This window comes from Rhinatrema bivittatum, chromosome 17 (genome assembly GCF_901001135.1).
Source record: "Rhinatrema bivittatum chromosome 17, aRhiBiv1.1, whole genome shotgun sequence".
Classification (NCBI taxonomy): Eukaryota; Metazoa; Chordata; class Amphibia; order Gymnophiona; family Rhinatrematidae; genus Rhinatrema; species Rhinatrema bivittatum.
The window spans coordinates 14,710,573-14,736,743 of NC_042631.1; the positions used below are offsets into that span (position 1 = coordinate 14,710,573).

Below are 26,171 nucleotides of genomic sequence, written 5' to 3' on the forward strand. Positions count from 1 at the left end.
TCCAGGTCATTCCTATTGCTAGGTCATGCTCTGGAAACCACCATAGCAAAACTAATGTACAGATATAGCAAGGGCAATAGTTGCATTAATGTAGTAAAAAATACTTTTCTTGCAATAATTAAGCGGGCAGTTGAAGGTTTAGGATTCTCTCTGTCTAAAATGATACGAGGCAGGTGGCACCTTATAGACCATTTATTGAGGCATGAGTTTTCAAGGACAGAGTCCACTTCATCCTATGCATGTACGGTCTGTCCCGCTCTCGCCCGTGCCTCTGTTAATTATATCCTTTTCATCTGCATAGCTGAAAGCATGTTTTGAGAAATTGCATGCAATTTCCCAAAACATGGTCCAGGGACAGAAAACAACCGACTAGTTCCCTCACCACAGAATCTGTATATCTATTGTTTACTTATTTCTTTCCCACACTTGTTGTACAGTTATGTGATGCAGGGGTCAGAGGTGAGAATGTTGAGTCCAATGAGGCTTACATCCTAGGACAAGCTTGTCAGACAGGCCAAGCCATCCTATTAAAGCCTGCAGGAAGGCAGAGGGACCTGTATGGAGAGACCATGGATAAACACAATGCAAACATGGGAAAGCCAGATATTAACATGGAAGGGATCTACTAGCAGAGATATTTTTTTTTTGTTTTATTTTGTTTTTGTTTGTTAACTTTATTTTTTATTTATTTAGATTTATATTCTGCTTTTCACACTTTTTTCAGCCCTTCAAAGCGGATTGCATCCAGGTACTGTAGGTATTTCTCTATCCCCAGAGGGCTCACAATCTAAATTTGTACCTGAGGCAATGGAGGGTAAAGTGACCTGCCCAAGGTCACAAGGAGCAACAGCAGGACTTGAATCCTGGTCTCCTGGTTCGTAGCCCTCTGCTCTAACCACTAGGCTCCTCCACTAAATTTATTCAAGTGGATTAACACTGCAGCCAAACTGCTTTACACTAATTAATAGCAGAGGAGCCTAGAAACCATGAAAACTTGCCATAGGCAGAAAAGCTTCCCTGACTATGGCCTCTTAAGATTGATGGGACCACCTTTGAACAATCTAATGCCATCATACTTAAGAAAGAGAGTGAGCGAGAAATACAATATATGATATTGTGGGACTTTCTTTGGAATATCTAAATATGGATGTTGGATTTTTGACCATTCTCCTTTATAACTAGATGGAAGACTGGACCTGAACATTTTCTTACAAACAGAAACACGATGGCAGAAAAAGACCGTATGGCCCATCTAGTCTGCTCAGCCGTCCAATTAATACAGCTTTATAAATCCCATCACTCCCTTATAGATCCCCTGAATTTATCCCATGCTTTCTTAAATTCAGATACTGTTTTTTTATTTCCACCATCGCCATGGAAGGGTATTCCATGCATCCACTACCCTCTCTGTAAAGAAATATTTCCTAAGATTTCGCATGACCCCTTGTTGCAGAGCCTCCTCTCCACTGAAAGAGACTCACCTCTTGGGCATGGAAATCTTTGAGGTTTTCATCCTGTCTCCCCTATCTCACCTCTCCTCTATAGGGTGTACATGTTTAGAATGAAAACCACTGACCGACCCCATCCTGTTTGTATCCTTTTGAAGGTGTGGTGTCCAGACCTGTACACCAGGGACCCGTACAGGTCCAATGTCACCTCCCTTTGTCTGCTGACTATTCCTCTCTCAATGCAACCAAGCATCTTTCTGGCTTTTTTCCAGATACAATCACCCCCAATCACCCCTTCTTTCATACTTAGAAGAATTTCTACTCCAATACTGTAACTCTCCCTTACATTTCAGCACTCTAAATGCATTACTCTGCATTTTTTTTTAGCATAAATCTTAGCTGTCACACTTTAGACCATTCCTCGAGCTTCACTAGATCCTTCCTCATGTTTTCCATACCTTCCTGGTTATCCACCCTGTTGCAAATTTTACAGCTGCCTATATTAAACATTTTTAACCCACTATTTTTTTACAAATTGATTTTTTTTGTGTGTTTGTCTTTTTAGTTACAGAGTAGTGTGCAGTAATAAGTACGATCACAAATGAGTTTTGGAACTGCTGGTAGTTTTAATTCATACTAACTCTATGTTTAAAACTGATTTTGTTGATTGCTAAGGACGTGTAACTGTGCTTTTAGCTGTGTCTGTTCCCACTGTGTTTTGATTGATTTGGTAGCTTAGAAACAAGACTGGATAGGGTGTGTAGGATTTAGCTTATTCAGTAAAACAGGATCAGGAAAAAGAACAGAAAAATGTTTTGCCAGCAACAGGCTGTTTGTTTGTTTTTGGGGGTTTTTTTTCACATTTTTTGCTGATGCTGAAATTTGTTTGAAAAGCCATGGGAAGAACATGGTGTTGTAGAGAAATGCTGCAGCAGGTAATGCCTGGGAATAATTTGTAGTATGACAGTCAACAAGAGGATTTGCTCAGACCATTCCACTTGTATCTGCATAATGAAGTATTTATCTACGGCAGAATACCTAAAAAAAATAAAAAATCTGGAGGCAACTCATTATAGAGACCTTATAAATGTGGTTATTAAATTTGTGTCATAATCCCTGTGTCCATACATGAAAGGAACTCTTCACTAAACATGGCAACAGCAATATTACAACTCTTCGTGTTAATTTTGCATGAAAACACCATCTGGTCCTAAATAGCTGTCTTAGCCATAGATCCACTACAGTTGGGATAGGCTGTCTGAGTATGAAATTTAAAAGGTCAAAACCAGGTCTAATTACATGCCCCAGTACTTAAAGGGCATCATCGGTAGCAGTAAATGAGATAGTGTACATGGTTAATTTTAACCGGCAATAAATCAGAGTAGGCCATTATTTTTCTGAAACCTAGTCAGTGTTTAACATTAATATGTTTTTTACTTTTTTCTAAACTGCAGGGTTTTAGTTTGGAAATATCTTTTTCAGACCACTTGGTGGTAATGTTCTATGCTACAGTGTGTCACCCTTTAAGTTTTGTCTCCTTTTCTGAGTGTGGACAGGCCACAGAAAGTCATTTTCTGCTCTCCTTTCTGATCTTTCACTGTTCTCCTCTGACCTCATCCACATAGAAATAACGGTCAACAAACAAGTAGGAGGAGAGACCTTTTGACCGGACTGATGCACTACACCTGTGATGAGCTTTCAAGAGCTCTTTCCCCTTCATCAGGTAAATGGCATCTCCCAAGCTGCCCTTTCTCTGACCTCTCCCCCTCAGCTGTAGTCTTCTTCCTTTGTTAAGTTCCATTTTGATTGGCGAATCGCTAATTTAGAAGGCAATTTAAAAAGTCGTTTCTGCAGGTAAATAGTTATTTACCCACCTAAATCGGCTGTGATTATTTTATTGGAATTTTAGCATCTAGTTTGTGGACTATTTTATTGGAATTTATTACGTGACTTTGTATTTATTGCTGTATAATGACTTTTATACATCACCATTCGCATTTTTAGGATAAGCAATCTAAAAATGTAAACAAATAATATGTGGCTAAAAGCGCACCGATTCTTCCATAATGCATCTGCTTCTCTGCGCACTGAGACGGGCATTTAGGTTGGGAGAGGAAAAGTGCAGAACATAAGCTGTGTTTTTTGTGCGTACTTTTCCAGTAAAATTCTCCCAGCACAAAAAGCAGATGGAAATAGTCTCTGCAGCAGGTTGCAAAGTGAGGGTACACGTGGACTTTCACTTGCCATGAAAAATACTCTCAGTAATTGTAATAATAATAATGAACAGCTTATGCCTCGTTGCTTTAAGACTTCTCCTAGTGATATGGAAGGAGGTGCCAAAATCTGCCCCCTTACTAGTAGTGGTTACCCTTTCCCTTTTATTCAGCAGTGCTCTCATTAGGTCTGCTTGCCAGCAGTATGCGTCAGAGGGCTCACTCGACCTTTCCCATTGGTGTGCACTGAGGAGTAGGGAGATGTACCATTCCCCCATTAGGAGGACTTTTTTGAGTTAATAAAAACTCCTATGCTCATTTGCAGAGGACACGTGGTGGGCCCTCCATGGAGACAGGACCAGAAGGAGTGAGCTCTCTTTGGGGCACAGGATTCCAGGAGGGGGGCTTCCTGGGAGCCCAGAGCAAGCAGACGAGGAGTTCCTGAGGAAAGATCAGAGTCTGAGGAGGCCCACAAAGAGAGGGGGATCTTGAGAAGCTGCTGGGGAGGTTTCAGAGAGAGAGATAGCCTGCCTGGGAAAATCCACAGAGCTGAAAACTGACCAAGTCATTCCGGCAGAGGCTCTGGAGAGAACAGAGAAAGAGAAGACTTGCCACCCAAAAGAGAGGAAGGCAGCTGTTAAGGAAAGTATGTGAGAGGGTGGAAGAGGCTAAGCTTATTTGTGGTGCTTCTTGAATCTTTGTTTGTTGGACTGCATTATTCGCTGGTGTACTGTATTGCATTTGTTTTTCTTGACACCAGTTTTCAGTATTAGACTATTATTCTGAACAACAGTTTAGAGTGGAGTGTGATTTTTATTTATTTATTTTTTTTGGTGACTGAACTGTTTGCAGAAGAGCCCCAGAGTCTGAAGAAAATCCTAAGGATTTTTCCCTCCCATATGGGAACCCTGGGATTTCATGGGGGCCTTGCGTGGTTAAGTGACCATTCCCATGTGCCCCTCGTGCTGAAGAGTCGACTGAGCTAGAGGCTCCAGACATATTAGCTTGACCTTTTAATTCGACTAATTGAATACATCTGTTACCGTACTGTTGGCAGCTACTATACTGCCTTCATCTTCAATCCTGAAAGCTCGTCAACAAATGTCTTAAGTTAGTCCAATAAAAACGTAGCACCTTGGAGTTTTGCTTTGCTGGCCTCTACATCTGCACATTCAAATAGACTTTAAACTTACTCATGTAATTGAAGTGACTTCATAAGTGATGTCACTCTCCTGCAGCCTCGACAGGCACAAAAAGAGTCAGGTCTGAAGAAAAGGGAGATTCTAATAGACTGAAACACAGCGATCAAGCTAACAAAATCACACTACTGCATCTGATTTTTAAATATCTGGAGAAACCATTCCAGTAGCAAAGTGGCGTAGAGGGAAGGAGTCAAGAAAAGGTCATACAATCTTTCCGAGCCTTCAAGGGACAGGAAACCTAAATCAATAACTCACAACTTCAACAATTCAGAGTATTCTAAAAGCACCATACAGTAGGGTTAAGGCTGTGGCACAATATTTTCTCCAGTACCCAGCTCGCTGCTGAACAGATTTATACAGACTGGAATTCTTTAAATTATTTCCAGCTTCACCAGTTTATTCCATATTACATCATGCTAAAAACGTTCTAACCATATTACTTCTGCGCGAGTCCCTTCCTTAGCCTCAGGACTAGGAATTAATTATTATAATCAAACAGTTTACTCTTTAAGACACATACTGCATGGCATAAGGCACCCCTCTTCCAAAGACAACAGTACTATCTTTGTTTTCTAAATATATCACTATGTATGCCTTTCACAATTAAGTTATAAAATTGTAAAAAAATTAGTAACATCACCACAAAATCCTAATCCATCCCACAGCATGATACAGAACACTGCAGCAAAGCACTTAAAAAAGTATTAAAACATTTAAAAATTACTTAAGAGATATCCCCAGCAGTAATCACACCGTCACTAAAGCATATGGAAGGAAAGAAATTGTGATCTGCGTATGGCTAGTTGCATGCTACAATCTGTTTGCTAAACCTCCGTAAATTGAGGTGGCATTGAAGGCCAGGTAGCAGGTCAATAGTGGAAGCAGATCTATGACTTCCAAGAAGTACACGGTGGACCTCATTTCCTTTCCTTTGTATTCATGACAGCAGTAAGGAATATTCAGACCACAAACAAGGTGAAAAAACGCTCAGTGATTATATCAGCTTGAGGGACCACACTGTTGCATATCTGATGGCAACATAAGAGGTCCATATTCAAAAGGCAGCCGACTAGGGAAGTTTGCTGGATAAACATAGCTGGCTGACTTAGCTGGGATATTCAGTGGCGTGGCCGCACTACTGAATACATCTGGATAACTTTTCAGTTAGCAAAAAACAAAACTAGAACGTACAACTAAATCAGATTTATAAAAGGAAATCCTCATAAATTTAGATGTGATATGTCACAACGTTGAAGTGTCAGAGACCACTAAAAATTGGACAATGTCTTTTATATTTGAATCATAGTTCATCAATATATTTAAACAATTTTTATAATGCACATAAAAGACTTAGCTTATGCAGCAACAGAGATCCGCTGACCTCTGCATTTTAGAGATAAGACGGCTGCTTCTATTTTCGCATCACACAGAGTAACTACCCCTGAAGCAGGAGTTTTGAAATATTGGACCAGTGTTGGGTCAGCAGATCTCAGTTGCTCCATAAGCTAAGTCTTTTATGTGCATTATAAAAATTGTTTAAAAAAATGGGTGACCTATAATTAAAATATAAAGACGTTTGAGAATAAAATGAGAAGCTTGGGATTCGGCGCCAAGGTCGTGGAGTAGACTACAAACTGGTTGACTAAAAGGAGACAGCGTGTAACGGTAAACGAAACCTACTCTGAAGACAGAATGGTGTTGAATGCCATAGGGATCTGTTTTGGGACTGGCTCTGTTCAATATTTTTGTGTGCGACATTGTGGAAGGGACAGAAGGTAAGGTTTGTCCATTTGTAGATGATACTAAGATCTGCAAAAAAGTAGACAAGCCTGAAAGAGTAGAGAGAATGAAAAGGGATTTAAGAAAGTTTGAAGAGTGGTCGAAGACTTGGCAGCTGGGAATCATGCAACTGGAGTGTGGCAGTCCAAATGAGTTGTATGTGGTGGGGGGTGAAAGACTAATGTGCATGGACAGTGGGAGAGGGACCTTGGTGTGATAGTGTCTGGCAATCTGAAGGTAGCAAAGCAATGCAACAAAGCAATACCTAAAGCCATAAGAATGCTGGGCTGCACAGAAAAAGGAATAACCGGTAAGAAAAAAAGAGGTGATAATGCCCTTGTACAGGTCCTGGATAAGGCCTCATCTGGAGTACTGTGTTCAATACAGATGCCGTATCTCAAAAGAGATAAAGTCAGGATAGATGCAGTCCAAAGAAGAGCGACCAAAATGGTGTGGGGTCTGTATCAGAAGACCTATGAGGAGAGGCCGAAGGATCTGAGAAGGTATACCATGGAGGAGAGGAGGTACAGGGGAAATACGATAAAACCTTTCAAGTATCTAAGGTCTGTAATGATGCACAATCATCAAACCTTTTCCATTGGAAAGCATACAGTAGAACCAGGAAGCATGACACAGAACCAAGATCAAGAAATATTTCTTCACGGAGAGGGTGGTGGATGCCTGGAATTCCCTGCTGGAAGAAGCTGTGAAGACAAAAACAGTAAATTAAAATGGCATGGGATTTATATGATTTATTCTGCTTTGACACTTCAAACACTGTGGATCCCTAAAGGCTGGAAAAGGAATGAAGAAAAGGGTGCATGGGGGTAACCTGCAAGGAGCGGCAGCTGCTACCCCTAACAGAAGGCATGGGAATGGAACAACTCCCCTATGAAGAAAGACTAAAGAGGTTAGGACTTTTCAGCTTGGAGAAGAGACGGCTGAGAGGGGATATGATAGAGATGTTTAAAATCATGAGAGGTCTAGAACGGGTAGATGTGACTCGGTTATTTATACTTTCAGATAATAGAAAGACTAGGGGGCACTCCAAGAAGTTAGCATGGGGCACATTTAAAACTAATAGGAGAAAGTTCTTTTTTACTCAACGCACAATTAAACTCTGGAATTTGTTGCCAGAGGATGTGGTTAGTGCAGTTAGTATAGCTGTGTTTAAAAAGGATTGGATAAGTTCTTGGAGGAGAAGTCAATTACCTGCTATTAAGTTCACTTAGAGAATAGCCACTGCCATTAGCAATGGTAACATGGAATAGACTTAGTTTTTGGGTACTTGCCAGGTTCTTATGGCCTGGATTGGCCACTGTTGGAAACAGAATGCTGGGCTTGATGGACCCTTGGTCTGACCCAGTATGGCATGTTCTTATGTTCTTCTGATTACCACCCATAACCAATTAACTTCCATGATTTTGACACAACTGCAAGATTGCTCTCCACTTCAACAGCGGAGGATGGGGGAGCAAAAAAAGGGGAAATGGATTCAGATGACAGCCAATGCTGGGCCCTGACTGTTATGGTCCGGGGCACTGATGAACAGACTTTAGGGGAAAAGTGCAGGACTGCTTCTTTAACCAAGTCCAAAAGCAAAGCACGTTCAAGCAGCACTGTCTGACTTATCAGAAGGCTGCCCATCCTGTACAAATGTTGCTAGCAGTAATTTTGTTATGGGTTTGAAAGTTGTTTGGTTTTGATAATATTTACAACCCTTAACATAAGGCTTGGGGGTAACCTGTACGGAGCAGCAGTTACTACCATAAGAAACTTGCTGGGCAGACTGGATGGACCAGATGTTGTTTTTTTTTTTGTGCTGTCATTACTATGTTACTAAGAGGGCCATTTACTAAGCATTTTTCCCATAAAAAGAGAATGGGAAAAAGCCTTAGCAAATTAGAGCCTAAGGGGCAGATTTTCAGAGCCCTGCTCGCGTAAATCCGCCCAAAACCGGGCGGATTTACGCGAGCAGGGCCCTGCGCGCCGGTGAGCCTATTTTACATAGGCTCACCGGCGCGCGCAGAACCCCGGGACTCGCGTAAGTCCCGGGGTTTTCGGAGTGGGCGTGTCGGGAGGCGTGTCGGGGGCGGGGCCGAAGCGCGCGGCGTTGCGGGGGCGTCGGCAGTGTTTTGGGGGCGGGTACGGGGGCGTGGCTACGGCCCGGGGCGGTCCGGGGGCGTGGCCGCGCCCTCCGTACCCGCCCCCAGGTCGCGGCCCGGCGCGCAGGAGTCCCGCTCGCGGGAGGCGTAAATCCCCCGACAAAGGTAGGATGGGGGTTTAGACAGGGCCTGGCGGGTGGGTTAGGTAGGGGAAGGGAGGGGAAGGTGAGGGGAGGGCAAAGGAAAGTTCCCTTCTAGGCCGCTCCGATTTCGGAGCGGCCTAGGAGGGAACGGGGGTAGGCTGCGCGGCTCGGCGCGCGCAGGCTATACGAAATCGATAGCCTTGCGCGCGCCGATCCAGGATTTTAGCCGATACGCGCGACTACGCGCGTATCTACTAAAATCCAGCGTACTTTTGTTTGCGCCTGGAGCGCAAACAAAAGTAGGCTATTCGCGCTCGTCTGAAAATCTACCCCTATGTATGTTACATATCACATCTAAAAGTATGAGGATCACCTTTATAATTCTGATTTTGTTGTGCAATCTATAGGAGGGGGAGGGTTTTTTTGCTGGCAATTGTTTCTCCTGTCTTTGGGTTTCATTGCCTGTTTTTCTGTTAGCCAGATAAGTTTATCCAGCTAACTTTAGATCTGCTCAACAGCAGATCTGATTTATCCAGCAACCTACCCCTAGATTCATCATTCTGCTATATTTATAGCAGAACGATGAGTCGTGAAAAAAAAAAAGGGGCAGGGGACGATAGCTGGCAGCCGGCTGTGCCGCACAGTATCGCCCCGTAGCACCATGGGAAAAGGTGGAGTTATTTCCCGTGGTGCTGCCGAGAGATAACTCCACCCAAACCCCGCCCACACTCCTCCCCTTCCTCTGATTAGAATAATACCTCCGCGATGCGGCCGGTATCACATGCGATAAGGCCCTAACGCACACGATAACGGTCAGATAAGTTAAAATGGCACTACTTACCTGGCTAAAGGCTGATTCCCTAAAGTGAGCGACCACATTACCCTGCATTATTAGTGAAAATGCCCCTTTAGAAACAATGGGACTGGCAGTAAATAAATCACAGTAAAGCAGTGCCACACTTTATTGAATCACCCTGTCGGTTAGCTGGATAAGAATCTCCTCCCAGTTATGTCCCCATTACACCCATCACTTAGCTGAATAAGTAGTTGTCAGGCTAAGAGGCAGCTGCTGAATGTGGCCAGATAGCCAGACGCTGCCACTAAGCAGGATAAATCAGAACTTTTCCGGCTAAGTGCCACCGAATATTGAGTCCAGAGTTGGTGTCTTTCAATTGTTGATGTCATCAGCTATACCACATCCAGTATACCCTGTCCTGTTGTCTTGAGCTGGCCACCCATTTAAACTTAAGTTATTCATGACATCTGTCTTAAATAACCTCTCTATGCACAGTGCAATGAGCTATGCATTTTTAATGTACAATTCTCTTGTGTAGCACCAAGTACGCTTGTCAGCACTACAGAAATAATAAGAATAACCTTTGCAGATTTACAACATGCATATTATCCATGTACAGTGCACATGCTTCTTGACCTTGCCTGACTTTCACTAATTATGAATATAATCTGCATATATTATCTAGACGTGTTCTGCTTATATATGATCACCACAATCCATTTTCTTAGTGTAGTTTTTTTCCTCTACATTTGCTGCCCTTTCTTATTCTGTAACACCAATTCACTTTTACACCTTTCTGGTGTCCATGTCTATTCAAGGTAAGCAGACATGATCCTGACCTCTGTAGCCTCTGTTCTCTTATCATTTGCCATCCTGACTTGTCCTTTATTACTTATAGTTGACATTTCCCCTCTCTAAAGTACATATAATGCTACTGCTTATCATTTTTATAGCACTACTGGCCAATGGGGATAAGTATTCAGGTACGATAAGTCCCTATTCAAAAGAGTTTACGGTCTGAGTGACACCTAAGGAAACAGCTGTAAGGTATGAAAAATGATGCCACAAATACCAAAATGCAAGCAGATGAAAACCAGAGATGCCATTACTAACCAGTTTCTTCTAGTTACAGTTTTGTTTAAGAATGATGACAAAACACAAGACAAGAAGTCCTTCCAATCTCCAGGAGAGACTGGATCTGCTTATTCTTTACCTACCTAGCAAGAGACAGAAAGAGAAACTCCTTTCAGGCACCTCCTGGTTAGGTCCTATCTCCAGTCCAATGTGCTCTACCGTGCTGCCAGGCTGAAGGAGCTCATATACCATTTAATAAAATATCAATAGATTTTGATTAATGTTCTGAATGCTATGTTTAAACATCCAGCAGAATATTTAAACATTGAGTACAGCCTGTTTAATAAAACATCTGTTGCGTTGCTTGAAAATGGAACCTAACTTCACCAACTTGCTACCAGAACCTCCTAACATTTTCAATAAACTCTCCCAGATCCTTTTCTTCTACTTTGCGAATCTTCCCCTCCTTGACTCAATGCAAAGAGTTAGCATTCTGCTGTATGTGGGCAGACGAAGCGGAGCAATACCATACTAGACGCTAGAAGTTTGACTGTGAGACCTCACAGAATTTACATTTTTAATGAGGACGCGTGCTATTCTCCCCATCACACTTAAGCATGAACTCATTTTGGTTACATGCGGATGTCCAGAAAAGTTTGCGCACAAGTGATACGGTATCTGTATGCTCGTTGGTATGCTCTTAGCAGATATGAATATCTTCATACGCAGTGAGAAGTTTGCACGTGGACTAAAGAGGACTACTAAATGTTACTGGAAAGCAATGTACTCATAAAATCACATCTAGATCATGTGAATCACAGTCATAATGAAATTGAACTTTTTGTTTTCTTATAATCTAAGCCTCAAAATGCTTGCTAAAATGCTACGGTTATCTCTTTAATTAATTTCTGGTATGCTTGAATGTCATTCCAGATACTGCCAAATGCAACTGTAGTTTAACCTTTCCACAATATTATATTAATTACTGTAAATTGGGTTTCTTGAAGACATTACTTAGTGGATGTAAAAAAAAAAAAAAATGTTTTTATCCCTGTAGTTTTATTGCCGTTTTCTTTAAAAATGGTCCTCTCCGTCTTCTTTTGTATGAGCTATTGTCTGGTGTTATGACTTGTGATTTCCCAGTCTTGATTTGAATGCAGTATGCTCAGAGGTGAAGAGCTGAACACAAAACAACAAGGAATCACAAAGAGAGTCCACCAAGAAGACTCACAAATACAAAATATAGTCTCACTTTTGTAAAACAAAACCAAGTTATAATGTGTATAAGATCACGTATCTGACTTCAGCATCTTCTTATCCTCACCCCTTCCCATGCGGCGTGCCACGAGGTTCTCTCCTCTCCTAGTGTGATTCAATATCTACATGGTCCCACTTGGCAAAGTAATCAAGGCCTTCCAAATTCTCTAACACACATATGTAGCTCATATCCAGCTAAAATATCCTCTAGGCTCAGATACCAACCAATCCATCGCCAATCTTGCCACAAAAAAGATCTTAAACTGGCTACATTACAACAGATTGTAACTAAACTCTCAAAAAACTGAGCTGTAATAGATTGGCAAGCAAACTGACTATGGCCACATCCACTCTAGAGTGACCTTGGAGGGAACCCTCATCTTTAGCCATCAAATCTGGAGTCTAGGCTTCATCCTAGACTCCACTGAAGCCCACATAGAAGCAGTAACAAAATTATCCTTTTTCCAATTGGCCAACAGCACCACCTCTGCCTCTTCTTTGATGGCCTAGGCCTGTGTGAAGTACCATTTATTGATGCTCCCCACATTTACTGCCTAGCCTATTTTTTGTGTAATATTTTTAGTTTTGAAGTTAAACTAAAATGTAAACCATAACATCTGCTTTCTTAACTGTAACTTATACTTCTATATCTGCCTCTAGAATATTTAAATTGGAAATTGTAATCTGTACTTGCTAATCACTGTACCCTATACTCAATATAATCACTGATTTTATTGTAACATGTTTTGAACTTTACAGTTGGAAAAGCATGATATGAAAAAATGATGATAATTACTGGAATAAAAATGTTGGTAACCTTTATATTGGAAAGAACATACATAGGATCATCTTGGGCTGTCATTAGGGATAAGAACAGAAAAGGAAGAATGGAAGGTTTGGATTAATTGATTAAAATAGAATCAAAGAAGTTGGGTGGATATGATATTCTCATCAGTTTACCAACTGTTTGAAGATACCAAGTTTCCTTCCTCAGATTATCTGACTTGCATCTTCCAACATTTGGTAGCTTTAATGGAAATATCAATTACTCAAGAACTTTGTCAGCTTTCTTTTAACTAATTCTAGTTTTGGATGGTTGATATGATACTCCCTTTCCACTGACGAACTTATAAATATAAGTAAACCTGAGCAAATATGAGAAACTATTTTGAAGCTCTGAAAGGTCATATTCTAGACCTTAAATTTGCCAGTCACAACAATTGTATAATAAAGACCTCTCACACAATACTGCCGTGGTCTGATCACCAATTACTAAAAGCGGCCATAACCTTCCTCAACCCAATGAAAAAAAAAAACCACACAAATAATAACCAGACATTAACCTTCAGAAAAAAAGTCAGATTTACTTGCAGAATCAATATAAAAAATAAACTAATTGATTTCAACCATGCTAATGCCTCCACAGCATTTGACACTTGGAATAAAATGGTCAAAGAATTTGCCGATAACCTAAGCCCTATCCAGACAAAAACAATTCAATTTGAACAACATACCCCTAAACAAAAGAAACCTTGGTACAATGAAGAATTAAGATGCTCTAAACAATCATTGAGAAAATCTGAGAAACTTTGGCGGAAATGCCAGACTTCTGAATCTCTCTGTATCACTCCTTTCTCAATACCAAGTGTTAATCAACAAAGTGAAAAAAGAATACTATGCTAAACAGATTCATGGGGTAATATTTAACTCTAAATTACTCTTTAATGTTGTTAAATACCTAATCGAGGACCCATCTTCCTCAATCTTGAGCAATAACTGCATCTCAAAGAATGTCTGCAATGAATACACCAACCATATATTAGAAAAAATAAATAAGCTGAAAATTCAACTGTCTACATGCTCACCAACAATAGACATGAAGGACAATATGAACCAGCTAAATGGACTAACTTTGACAGAGAATCTAACCTTCAAATCACTCAAATCATTACTAAAATAAAACCTGCAAATCACTCGCGTGACCCCATTCCAGCGAGCTCCTTAAAAGTAATACACAGCATTTTCACACCAATAATCACATCCTTAATCAATTAATCACTCTCAGAAGATTTAGTCCCAGATAGAGCGAAACAAGCAGTGATAAAACCAATACCAAAAAATAATTCCAGCATTTGTGACAATTGGGAGAATTATTGGCCAATATCCAACCTGCCCTTCCTCTCAAAAACTTTTAAAAAAGCAGTGTTATCACAACTAGAAGACTACCTAGATGACCATCACATTCTTCATCCAAACCAATATGGGTTCAGAAAAAATCGTTCAACCGAGACCTTACTCGTATCCTTAATGGTCCCCATATTATGGGGATTTAACAATGATAATCCAACATCCTGGTACTAATTGACCTAACAGCAGCCTTTGACACTGTTGACCATACCACACTATGCCATCAACTGAGAAAAATCGGAATTGATGGCAGTGTTATTAAGTGGTTCACCTCCTTCCTATCAAAAAGGTCATTCCAAGTCAAACGGGGCAACCATATGTCTGACACCTTCCCGACTGAGGCATCCCCCCCCCCCCCCCCCCCCCCCAAGTTTCAGCACTCTTGGCAACTCTGTTCAACATTTATATGCTTCCTCTATGTAAACTACTATCTGATCTAACTCTAAACACAAATAAAACTGAAATCATACGGTTAAGAAGAAATCTACCTATAGTGACACCAAAGACACCTGACCTGGGTAACTTTAATATTACACCCTCAGACCAAGTTCGGGACTTAGGAATATAAATTGACAAGAACCTTACAATGGAAAAACATATAAATTAATCAAATCAGGCTATGCTAAACTGCGCTTACTACACAGACTGAAACTATTACTAACTCACGAAGATTTCCACACAGTCCTGAAAACCCTCATCTTCTTAAACTTAGACAACTGTAACTCACTTCTACTAGGAATACCTGTCTACTAAAAAAACTACAACTACTTCAAAATGCTGCAGTAAGACTCTTAACAGGTTCAAGAAAATTCAATCACATCTTGCACTCTCTGATGGCTCTACATTGGCTACCTGTACAATCCAGAATCAAATACAAAGTCTTAATATTAATATATACCATCATCCATGCCAACAACTCTGGACTGGTAGGCATTGAACTACAACCATACAAGCAACTTTCAGTTTTCTTATAACTTTGAAGAACATGTGCTCTCTGGTAAAGATTGAATCAATTGCTATTCCTGATTGGATGTGGGATCACTTGGAGTTATGACTCCATCTAGTGGTGAATAAAGCATTAATGAGGATTATGCCATTTCAATAATGCCATAAGGAATTTGTCCGCAAAACAAGGATATACTGAAGCAACTGAGTGAAGATGAACAATGTCTATACTTTTGTCATAGATCCCTCAATTTACAGTGGTAGCATTTACAATTAATAAAAAATAATGGACAGGCCATTATTTTCTTGCAGGAAGTTCATTTGAAATAGAAGAAATATTTGTATAGCACAGTGTCTGTAAATTTGTGACTTTTCCACAAATTTGATTACTTTTTATTTTATCTATATATAAGGGGTGAAATTCTTCTAAGCTTGAAACAACAGCAGGATCTGGGGAGTGACCTTAACATGGCCAGTCAGGTGGATAAGGCCACAGCAAAAGCCAGATAGATGCTTGGCTACATAGGGAAAGGAATGGTCACCAGAAATATGGAGATGACATTGACCCTGTACAGGGCCCTGGGTGAGACCTCATTTGGAATATTTTGTACAATTCTAGGGACTGCATCTTCCAAAGGTTTATAAACTGGATGGAGTCAGTCTATAGGGTGGCTACTAAAATGGTCATTGGACTGCACTAGGGAGAGATTTAAAGATCTTCTGGACCTACTTCTGATGGCAGAAAAAGATGAACCAGTCCATCCAATCTTCCCAGTATTCACACTGCAAGGATCTATCCCAGCTGCCAGCCATAGAGCACTTGTAAGAGATCTCTCTTTATCCAGGACATTTTTATCATCTTCCTAATTTCTATTTTATCACCTTAGTCAGATGACTATACCATACCTGCCATTAGCTGATTCCCAGCACCCCTCTCTTTCCCATGTCTAACCACAAAGCTTGATAATTATCTAAATAGCTACCAATACCAGCATGGTCACTGCTGATCATCCACCTCCTAGGTTCCTTGCATAGCCTGTCAGACAGAGCTGGCTACAAGAGTGCATACATTTCCGCTAGGATTTCTAGATAGTACTGTATTTGCAACTTCAAGACCAACCCAGCTGCTACTTAATTCTATCACTGTAGCCTGCGTGGTAGTCTTCATTTCTGCTAATATTTCATATTACCCACTTTGCCACTGATTCTGGCAGCCCCAACATTCACTGAATTATCCAAGTATGGCACTTTAAACACGTCACTAGATTTTGTTTCTGCTATCATTTCACTTTCGACAATGAAGGATCATCTGTGCATATCCCACGCCCTCTTAAAAGTCATTACCACTGCAGGAGAGCATTTGCTTGATTTGATTTCCGCTTTTCTAGCACTTCATGCATACCCCACCCTATCTGGGAAAAAATGTCAAGTGCCCCTGAGTGCACCCTCTCAGAGCATCATAATTCCTTAATTCTAGAACTTCCCTTCTATTGAAAAAGTTATAGCTCTTGTGCATCATTAATACAATTCAGGAATTTGAATATCTATTTCAAATCTCCTCTATCTTTCTCCTCCTCTGTGGTATGCATATTTAGATTCTTAAGTCTCATCTCAAAAGGCTATTGATACAGACCTTGCGACATTTTGGTAACCCTTCTCTGGATCACTCTACTCTGCCAGTGTCCTTCTGGACATACGGCCTCCAGAGCTTTCTGAATTCCCTTAATATCCCGACATGTGTCCCGTTCAGTTGCATGGATTTTCCCCTTTCAGACTATCAAGTTTTAGGGTGCATTCATTTCATCGGTATGTATGTACTTCGCCAACTTTATAGTGCATGCAAAAAAATGGATAGCATGCGCATAAATCATTATTAAAAATATATGTACACTATCCATTTTTTGCATGTGCTTAAAAGTCAGCGAGGTATGTGCGTATGGCCAATACAGATGAAATGAATGCACATCCCTACTCTCTTCTGTATATGATGTGGCATCTTCTCCACTCTCATACCTACATTTGCCAATAATCAGTGGTCCTCCTCCTATCCCTTCTTCAGTAAATAGCAAATAAAAGTATTTGTTTGGCAAGTCTTCTTTCGCCTTGTCCCATTTCACATATTTCTCCTTGTTTTCTCTTAGCCTTACAATCCCACCTCTGCCCTTCCTCCTGTCATTGACATACATGTTGGGCAGACTGGATGGCTCAAAATGATGGTGTTTATCTGCATCGTTGTTATGTTACTATGTTATACTTAATATATTTTGTGACCTTGATTTACCTCTTTAGTTATCTTTTCTTCCACTTTTGCCATCCTGACTACTTTCTCTTCTTCTTTCAGCTTCACTAGATATTCATCAGGGACTGACCGGGAGGTAGGCAGTCATGAACTAATACCACGTACCTTAAGTGGCAAACTTAGGCTTGGGCACAGTAGTTCAGAGTTCCCAACAAAGCTTTAATCACTGTGCAGAAGAAAGAAAAGGATAAAGGATAACTTCCTTACAAGGCAAGCAAGGTTACAGAGCCGCACTAAGGATTCATGGTTTTAGTGCGCCAACAAAGATTCTGGGCTGTCCAAGGCAGGACTCCCTTTGGAACAATAAGGGCTTTACCGGTTGTGTCCAAGCCCTTAATAGCTGAAGGGTAAGAATAATGCAGCTCTACCAAATCTCCACAGTTAGTACGGCTCTCTCTGGTGGAGTCCCAGCTGGCTGCCCCCACCAGCTTGAAGTTCACTGGTCCTGAGAATATTCTTCCTACTTTTCCCCTTTCTGAGATGTCTTGCATGGCTTGAATACCAATCCTTTTTGCTCTTACATTTTCAGCCACCTCTTCTGAAAACCATATTGGTTTACATTCCCTCTTATTTTTATTTCATTTCTTAACATAAGCATTTGTTTCTCCTCCTATAGCTCCTTTAAATTTGGTCCACTGTTTTTGCACTTTACCTTTCTCAAGGTACTTGCCCATTTTACCAAATTTGGAATTTTTGAAATCTATAACTTCGACTTTTGAGTAACTCTACACAAACCATAGTATCTTATGATCACTGGTGCTCACAGGGGTGCCTACCTGCACTCTCTCCATTTGGAGTTATCTTTTCCTTGTGTCTTCCATTAGCATTTGCCCGAGGAGAGTCCCTTTAGGGGAATCCGGGGGATCTCTGCTTCTAACCAGTTCTACAGATGGAGCACTCCCACCATCATGGCCTCCCCTTTCATTCCCATCTTTTGGATGTCATTGCCCAGATCTCTGTCCACCTGCCTTGCAGTTCTGTAGATCACAATGCTGAATTAGTAATATATACATATATATATATAGTAATGCAACTTTAATTATCATTCAGCATACAGGATAACAAAATTACAAGAGATTGTTTTGAAAAGTCCACCAAAATGGTACATAATAAAAAACAGCAAATCACATTTGTGTAAATAGAATCTAGAATAGAAAATACTAATAATAATCAAAATAAGCAGGATTTAGATAGCTCCTTCCATCAGAAAAATACATGCAGCCTGCTCTGGGGTGCTTACCTCCATGCAGGGCCGGTTCTAAGGCAACTTGTGCCCTTAGCAAAAATAGTTGATGGTGCCCCCTCCCACACTCCTTAACCTTGGCATTGATTAGCACGGGAAGGGGTACATGCAAGCTTTCTCCAAAAGTAAGTGTAGGGGCAGGATTCCCTCCCCCCAGAATCCACCCCTGCCTCCTACCCCCCACCTCCCTCAACATCCTGTCTCCATCTTCCCCAGAATCCTCTCCCCATCCCTAGCATCCTCTCTCCTGTTTAAGGCCCCCCATTCCCATCATCTGCCTCTTGCCTTTTCCTTCCCTCACCCCTCTCCCCAGTCTACTGCCACTGCATCTGCCCAAGCAAAATACCTGTTTAGTGGCAGATCCAATCCCACATCTCCTCCCTGTCAGTAGCTGCCCTGCAAGCATGTTCAAAATTGGCAGCCCTGCACTTCCTGTATGCTGTCTTGCGATGTAGGAGATCAGCATTCAAGAAGTGTTGGCCCATGTTCTGAAGACGCTCGCAGGATCAGCACAGATGGAGAGGAACAGCAGTAGTGGTGGCACAGGCTCCCGCTTCTCCTGATCTTCTGCCGGGCCGAGGCTGGAGCCGCATGACTTGAGGTGTGGCATACAAAGCTGCCTAAGGACCCCTGCTTGGACGCACACACGCACACACACACCATGGGACCTGGCTGATGGCGCCCCTCATCACACAGTGCCCCAGCAACCTACCCTGCTTGCCCTATCCTAAAACCTTGACAGCCCAGTTATGGCACATGAACAGCAAAAGTTAGTGAATGCTATCCTACTATAGAACCGGATAAATTGGGGAACAGAGAGAAGAAAGATTTCTCTGGATTCATTCAGAGAACTGAATAGATGAGCATAATTTCTTTTGCCTTGCCAGGATACGGTTTTATAAATGGAGGGGGTGGGGGTGATATTTAAACACTATTTAGCCAAATAAGTAGGATTTATCCAGGTAAGTGGCAGCCACTGAATATCCAGTTATGTTCAGCAGTCGCCAATTAGCTGGATAAGTGACTTATCCAGCTAATTACCCTTATAGCCAGTGGGAGGGCAGCAGGCTTAACTGGGAAGCTACTTATTTGGCCTACTTACAGGGTCATTTATCAAACCGTGATGTGGCCTTATCGCAGGTAACACCCTATCGTATGCGATAAGTACCACATTGCAGTGGTAATATTTAAATTTGGGAAAGGGGAGGGGTGAAAACATTTTAATTCCGGTACCACTGCGGGCGATAATATTTTACACATTATCGCCGGCAGTAGCGCTGGAATTAACATCACCTTTACCATTGGCGGTACGGGGGCGATACGGTGCAGCATGGCAGCAACCCTGGCAGATGAAAACGCACTGTCGCGATGCGGCCGGCTGTACAATTTCACCCCCTCCGCCCCTTTTATATAGAGTGGTTCATCATTCTGCTATATTGACCAGGTCTCAACTTAGCCAGATAAAACTTATCTGGCTAAGTAGTGGCAAATACCAGGATATACAGTAGCAAAGCTGTGCTGCTGAATATCCCATGTTAAGTTATCCGGACAAGTTATATCCAGCTAACTCACTTAGCCAGCTACATCTGAATATTGTCTCATAGGAAGTGCACATAACTTTTTAAGCGTCCTGCCCTAATTCTCACAGGATACTCCAATGATACACTCCCCACAGCAAACAGTACCACAGAAAATAGTGAAGGAAGAACGAATTTCTCCTATAAGAACCCCACTGGAATCAGTTCTTATTGCTATAGGCAGAGGTTTCTTATAATAGCAGGAACTCTTACCTAAATGAGCAATTTGGATCTTTGATATCTATTTCTGTACATTAAGCATTTAGAGTCTGCAGAACTCATAATAGCATTCAATAATTTTTTTTACTATTGTACCATAATCTTTCCTAAATCAACTCTACTGTATAGAGTATTCGTGATGAAGAATAAGTCTTGCAGTAACTTTTCAGCGATGTCATTTTGAAATGCCGATTACTAATCTCTTCATTTTCTTGATTAAATCATCTCTTCAGAAAGCATTTCCCCTGCATGAAATAAAAAATAATTTGTTAAAATGTGTAGGCAAATTATAAAACGATAATAGAACGTGTGATATTGAACGTGTGACATGAGCTGTGTGAAATCTAATTTCGTTCTTTCAGGTTTCTGATACAATTTTTCTTTTCTAATGTCATAAAAATTGTCTCTGGAAGCTTCAAGTACCTGATCCTATAATGAAAGCACATTTCTCTGCTGGAACATGGCAAAAGAGCGAAGTTTAACTGAGAATTGGTCCATAAGTCTTTCTTTTCATGGCCAAGCACGTTCATTTTTTTCCACATAGCACCGAAGTTTCATAACGGCTTTTCCTTCCAAGAGCCACCACCATCCCTCAAGCACATTTTTAAAAATATGTTATCTAAGCCCCATTTAACTGTCATATACTTTTCTGTATTTCCGTTCCCCTAATTTCTTACTGGTGAGGATTTAATGTGCAACAGAAACTCTCCCCAGGGTAATCAGCCGCCTCTTCCTGCCCAACGAGGTGGCTCTTAGCAGCTGACAGCCCCTTGACATTAAGTTGCTAAATTCAAGAGCACAGGCTTTTCAGCGAGACAGCATGTGAGGAGGCTGTTGCTTTGCTACATGGTTTTCCATTTGCTAAATAAATAAATATTCCTGCCCAAGTCCTCTGGTGTTGTCACAATAAGGTGCATCGTTCAAAGTGGAATGGTCCATTATTCTACCCTTTTTCCATTAAGATATCAAAAAAAGGGAATTCTGCAGGAGAAGAGAACACTACAGCAGCTGGAGAAAGATGTTTCACATACATATTGTCAATAATTTGTTTAACAGTGGGGAATGACACTAGGAAGTCATGAAAATCAAATAGGGTTTACGTGAAATATTTACAATTGTATCTTACAGCAAACTCCTTGACAACAACTCTTGATTACGACAAATGAATTTCTAAAATAATTCTTGCCTTGTACTTGCTATACAAGAACTACCACAAATCCTCTTAAATATTTTTTTGTCTCCCAATACATTTGTAATGAGGAACCAATTGTACCTTTTCAGGAACATTTCATTGCTGCAAAGTGCCTATTCCTGACACACTGTCTGTTGATACACAGGATCAGGGGCCTTTTCTCTGGATGGATTTAGCTGAAATTTGGTAGGAGATGGTCTTACTGAGGTGCCATCACTCCTGCCAAATTTCTGTCAAATCTATCCAAGGGGAGGGTGCCTGACAGATGACCAGGAGCCATGTGGCAGGAGTGGGGAAACTGAGCAGGAAACCCACCTTCCTCATGATATTCTAGAAGTGTACAGGTGCTCAACTTGCCTATGGTTACATAAGTCTGGCATTACTTGCTAAATATAGGTTTTCACTTTGTAGAAGAGAACAGAGATAGGAATAGGCAGGCAAGAAATGTCATTGATCAAAAGCAAACACGAAGCTAATGACTTATTTGGCTTCTTTGTGGCAGTTTCCCTTACAGAAAATAATGGGATACATGTGCAGAACAGAGCCCTTGGAGGACTCCCTAAAGCACGCTTAGTAAGATTCCTTTTAATAATACTTTAGGCAAAATAATCTTGGAAACTGATTTTCAAAGGGTTTAGGCTGTAACATTTGGAGTTAGGATTATTTAAACCATGATCCTACTGGGTCACTTAATCCAATCATGGACTGCAATCCAACAAACCCAGACAGCGTTACCTATCTAAAATTATTAAAATGGTTTTGGTTCACAATTCAAGATGGCAATATTTTGGCACATCCCTAATTAACCATGATTTGGCAATAATTACATCAGAACATTTTGAAGAGAATCATTGCTGAATCTTGAGCAGAGGCTTTGAAGCACTGATGAGGTGTCATCGTTTTGCTTCACATCTTCATGGGTCGGGAGCGATGCCTGGTCACTCCTGACCCTCCAAAGCCGTGATTGCCAGCAGCAATTTTTTTTTTTATTTCTTCCATACATAATGATGGCGGACCTGATCTGCCAGCATCATTTGCAATGGTAGTTGCAGTGTGCCAGAAGTGACCAGGGGATTACTCCTTCCCCACGATTTATGTATGTTTCTATTTTTTTATGTTAATCTTAATTATAATCTGTTTAGCAGGCTCTGTTATAGGTGGAATATAAACATTTTTAAAATATAAATAAATAAATGAAGTTATGAAACGAAATGATGCCATTGGGGTAAGAAGGCCCGAGCGCAGCTAGAAGGAATTGGAGGAGGCCTAAGAGATTTTTTAAAATTTGTTTTGTGATGTGGGGGCTCTGTCCTTATTTCTTAAATGAAACAGAGGAAATTGTATTTGTTTTTCTTTCATTTTGCTTTAAAAATGAAATAGGAAACATTATTACAATTCCCTGTATCATTTCAAACACATACCGGTATACATCCCTATTCCTTTCGACCCCTGGGCCTATTCTCACACCGAGGAGCCAAAGAGATTGAGGGCCTCCTGCGTGGCTTGGTCACCAGCAGTCACAGGTGTCCCATGTTCCTTAAGTCAAGACTTCAACACCAGTTTGGAGCAGTTAGACGAGTTTCTGCCAAGAACAGCTCAGAGATTACTCTTCCGGGCCCAAACCACACTGGGTGACATCTTGGTACAGATGTCACAGCTGGAGTTGTTGAGTCCTTGTCACAAACATTTGTAGCGAACTCTGTGATGGCTACTTATGAATCATCTTCTCTTTGCACTCAGGATAAATCTTGAAGTCTCTGGCCTGCTTCTTCGTCACCATCAGGTAAAATCGAAGAAATGTTTTCTCTTCATAACAAATGGTGCAAACATCAGAAACAAGTGTAACCAGGTGCCTGCTGGCATGGTCTTGCTGAAGGAAAACCCAGGAGTCAGCCCAGAAGACTCAACAAAGTAGAAATAAAATGTACGAAGTACTAGGAAAAACTAACTAGAGAAATGCTGGGAGAGGGGGCTTTGACAAAAATGTCAGAAGAAAAAGCACAAGGACTTCTGAAGACCTGCTGGGCAGTAAGACGAAGAAAATAAATGTGATGGCGTCAGTGGACAAAAATCAATTGCAGGGCTCCTGCAGCATAGGAACTGGGCAAGATAGAGGCTTTTGCCTTTTTCAGAAGTTAGGCAGCTAAATGAATATTTGGGCCCAATTCTAGCCAGCCAATAGGTTAGGTGGCTTGAATTTAGCTGGTATAAGTTAGGGGTGTAACTAGGAGGAGCTGAGTTACCTGGTTAAGTTAATTGGCTCACTCCGATATTCAGAGTTAGCCGGCAATGTCTGATTGGGCCAAAGAGCTGCCCTAAAGTTAGCTGGATAACTAATTAAGATAGCCCGCTCTATCCAGTAGTGTGCTGTGACTGCACTACTGAATATACCTCCACAGTTAGCTGGATAAGTTTATCTGGCTGATTTTTCTGTCTGGACTGTGTCAGACTATGGATCTCATAGTAAAGGATCCAGCAGGTGAAATGGTGCAGGTACATATCCTGCAGCTTCTCCATGGGCCTTGCTAGGAATTTTGGTGGTTTACTTCATATCTCACACTAAACTTATTTAAATTTCATTGTTCAGATGTCTAAAACTCTTCTTTTATTTCTTTATAAGAAATTCATGGTTTACATTTTGCATCTAACACCAGATACATCTATTTCAATCTTGTCTTACCCAAAAGCTGTCACTGACTTTAATAGGAGATTCATCAGCATACTTCAGTGTTATATTGTTTGGTTTACCAATCTGAATTCCTTTGTAATCAACATAACAGTGATTATCATCAAGGCAAACAGAGGGCAGCCCTATCTTGTGCCCATGCAAATGTCACCCAGGAAGGCAAATCCATATGGCACAATCACTCTAAAGAAGCAGGGCCATTCTACAGAATAAAGGACTTGGGGGTAACCTGCACGGAGCGGCAGTTGCTACCACAGGAAATTTGCTGGGCAGACTGGATGGGCCATTTGGTCTTTTTCTGCCATTATTACTATGTTAGGATCCTTTTATTGTCAAGTGATACAGCCATCATTTCTCTATTATTAAATTCTGTTTAGAGAAGAACAAAAACCTTGGTTTTGAGGCACTTTGGCTATTACTGTTACGTTAGCTACCATTTTAACGGGCCTTAATTTTGCTCTGTTCAGCAGCTCCTGCTCTCTGAAGAATTTCAGCACTGCCTGTCACCAAGGCTACAGAGCCAGCTCAGGAGAACTAAGCAAGAGCACTGCAGCCACACGGACAGAGAGCTACAATCACTGGGCAGGCAGGTAGGCACGGGAAGCACTAGGACCAGTAACTTTATAGAAAATGCCAAACTATTTCAAAAGCCAGGAAACTCCTGAAAGGCCACAAAGAGGAGGGTATTCAAAAACAGAGATCTGTTTTCATCTCACCTTTCACAGCAATATCAAATGCTTTCCAGTTTCTTAGAAATATTTACAAGAACAAGCTCTACTGAAAGACCTTGACACACAATTCTATGGCAACAATAAAGAAGCCAAGTTTAATATCATTTTTACCATGAGATAAACAAGATAAAATGTGCAACTTTCTGCCTGCTTACATATTAATTCTATGACATGAAAACACAACGAGACAATGCTAAAACGTTTTTAGAAGGAGAACGCAGATCAATGTGTCCTGCAATTCACACTAATTCTCACAGCTAGCTACGTTCTTCATCGATGCACGAGCCGAGTGATACACCGCTAAGAGTGTAGAAGACTTTCTTAGGGCATTCAGGCTCATTCTCAGTAAATAGCACCAGAACCCCTCCCTCCCCCTCAACAACAAAAAAAAACCCCTCTCTCATTTAGGGGACTAGCTCCAGTCACACCCTTCATGGAGGATCTGAGAGATGATCAGTATTATTCTTTCAAACATGAAACAGATCTCCCCATAAACGTTGGATATGGACTACCTGCAACATGGGTCAGAGGTGTTGCTCAGTTGTGTGTGTATTTTTAGCTGAGAAATACCATGGTCCTAATTTGTTAACATGATTTTACTAACTGTACAAAATGTGATTAATATCATGATATATTAAGAAGAAGAGTTTGAAGGTGCAGTGCTAGTGTTTTCTCTCCAGGCACCCCCTCCATCAGTTGGACCCACTGCTCTAATCACTAGGCTACTCCTCCATAGCAAAAGCAGTTACATTCATGACTGTTGACAGCTTCCTTTGAATCTGAAGTAGGACGCATGCCTCACCACTAACTTGTGACAAGGTCATGAGGAGGTCAATATTCAGCAGTGCAGCGAATAGACAATTTATCCAGCCACAGTTAACTGGGTAAATTGTCAAGGATATTCCATGGCACTTTACCGAATACAGCCAGAAAAACGTATCCAGTTAACTTCAGGACTGCTATCTGGCACAACCAGACTTAGCCCGATAAGTTATCTAACTAACTTAACTCTGCCATGAAACATTTCCAACTTATTTGGCTAGCTTTTATCCAGTGAAACAGCCAGATAAGTCAT

General features: G+C 41.1%; 1 protein-coding gene across 3 annotated transcripts in view; it reads right to left on the reverse strand.

Annotated features, from left to right (window-relative positions):
* Positions 1-18,474: 18,474 nt before the first annotated feature.
* Positions 18,475-26,171, reverse strand: part of DCDC1 (doublecortin domain containing 1) — a 351,456-nt gene continuing 343,759 nt past the window's right edge. For all 3 annotated transcript variants that reach the window (XM_029583130.1, XM_029583129.1, XM_029583131.1), the window contains one exon: positions 18,475-20,732. The gene's annotated coding sequence lies outside the window, so the exon portion shown is untranslated. The remainder of the gene's footprint in view (positions 20,733-26,171) is intronic.